Raw genomic sequence first — 2,538 nt, forward strand, 5'->3', positions numbered from 1 at the left:
CAACCAGGAAATTAGAGAAGAATTAAAAGTTTTCATGGAAACTAATGAGAATGAAGATACAACTGTTCAAAGTCTTTGGGATACAGCAAAAGCAGTCCTAAAGGGAAATACATCTCAATACAAGCATCCCTCAAAATATTGGGAAAAATCAGATACACAAGTTAACCTTGCACCTAAAGAAACTGAAAAAGAACAGCAAATAAAACCTACACCAAACAGAAGAGTGTTAAGAAAGATTCAAGCAGAACTCAATGAAATAGAGATCAGAAGAATTGTAGAACAGATCAACAAAACCAGGAGTTGGTTCTTTGAAAGAATTAATAACATAGATAAGTCATTAGCCAGCCTTATTAAAAACAAAAGATAAAAGACTCAAATCTTTAAAATCACGAATGAAAAAGGACAGATCACAACCAATACCAAAGAAATACAAACGATTTTATTTTATTTTATTTTATTTTTTAATAATTTTTTTTTTTTATGATAGTCACAGAGAGAGAGAGAGAGAGGCACAGAGACACAGGCAGAGGGAGAAGCAGGCTCCATGCACCGGGAGCCTGATGTGGGATTCGATCCCGGGTCTCCAGGATCGCGCCCTGGGCCAAAGGCAGGCGCCAAACCGCTGCGCCACCCAGGGATCCCTACAAACGATTTTAAAAACATATTATGAGCAGCTATACATCAATAAATTAGGCAATCTAGAAAAAATGGACACATTTCTGAGAAACCACAAATACCCGAAACTGGAACAGGAAGAAATAGAAAACCAGAGCAAGGCAAAAGCCAGGGAGGAGACTGAAGCAGTCATCAAACACCTCCCAAGATGCAAAAGTCCAGGGCCAGATGGCTTCCCAGGAGAATTCTGTTAAAGAAGAAACAATACCTATTCTACTAAAGCTGTTCCAAAAGATAGAAAGAGACAAAATACTTCCAAACTCATTTTTGAGGCCAGCATCACCTTAATTCCAAAACCAGACAAAAACCCCACCAAAAAGAAGAATTATAGACAATTATAGACCAATATCCCTGATGAACTCAGATGCAGAAATTCTCACCAAGATAGTAGCCAATAGCATCCAGCAATACATTAAGAAGATTATTCACCATGACCAAGTGGGATTTATCCATGGGATACAAGGCTGATTCAACACTCGTAAAACAATCAACGTGATAAATCATATCAACGAGAGTAAAAACAAGAATCATATGATACTCTCAAGATGTAGAGAAAGCATTTGACAAAATACAGAATCCATTCCTGATGAAAGCTCTTCAGTAGGGACAGAGGGAACATTCCTCAGCATCTTAAAAGCCATCTACGAAAAGCCCACAGGATAATATCCTTCTCAATGGGGAAACACTGGGAGCCTTTCCCCTAAGATCAGGAACACGACAGGGATGTCCACTCTCACCACTGCTATTCAGCATAGTACTGGAAGTCCTAGACTCAGCAATTAGACAACAAAAAGACATTAAAGGCATTCAAATAAGTAAAGAAGTCCAATTCTCCCTCTTTGCAGATGACAAGATACTGTTCATAGAAAACCCAAAAGACTCCACCCCAAGATTGCTAGAACTCATACAGCAATTCAAAAGTGTGGCAGGATACAAAATCAATGCCCAGAAGTCAGTGGCATTTCTATACACTAACAATGAGACTGAAGAAAGAGAAATTAAGGAGTCAATCCCATTTACAATTGCACCCAAAAACATAAGATACCTAGGAATAAACCTAACCAAAGAGGTAAAGGATCTATCACCTAAAAACAACAGAGCACTTCTGAAAGACATGGAGGAAGACACAGAGATGGAAAGATATTCCATGCTACTGGATTGGAAAATTAATATTTTGAAAATGTCCATGCTACCCAGGGCAATGTACACATTTAATGCAATCCCTATCAAAATGCCATGGACTTTCTTCAGAGAGTTGGAAAAATCATTTTAAGTTTCGTGTGGAATCAGAAAAGACCCCAAATAGCCAGGGTAGTATTGAAAAAGAAAACCAGAGGCGAGGGCATCACAATGCCAGATTTCAAGCTGTACTACAAAGCTGTGATCATCAAGACAGTGTGGTACTGGCACAAAAACAGACACATAGATCAATGGAACAGAATAGAGAACCCAGAAGTGGACCCTCAACTTTATGGTCAACTAATATTCCATAAAGGAGGAAAGACTAACCACTGGAAGAAAGACAGTCTCTTCAATAAATGGTGCTTAGAGAGTTGGACAGCCACATGCAGAAGAATGAAACGACCATCCTCTTACACCAGACACAAAGATAAACTCAAAATTATGAAAGATCTAAATGTGAGACAGGAATCCATCAAAATCCTGGGGGAGAACACAATCAACACCCTTTTTGAACTCAGCCACAGCAATTTCTTGCAAGATACATCTATGAAGGCAAGGGAAACAAAAGCAAAAATGAAGTATTGGGACTTAATCAAGATAAAAAGCTTCTGCACAGCAAAAGAAACAGTCAACAGAAGTAAAGACAACCTACAGAATGGGAGAAGATATTTGCAAATGACC

The sequence above is a fragment of the Vulpes lagopus genome, chromosome 2, assembly GCF_018345385.1.
Source record: "Vulpes lagopus strain Blue_001 chromosome 2, ASM1834538v1, whole genome shotgun sequence".
NCBI classification, from domain to species: domain Eukaryota; kingdom Metazoa; phylum Chordata; class Mammalia; order Carnivora; family Canidae; genus Vulpes; species Vulpes lagopus.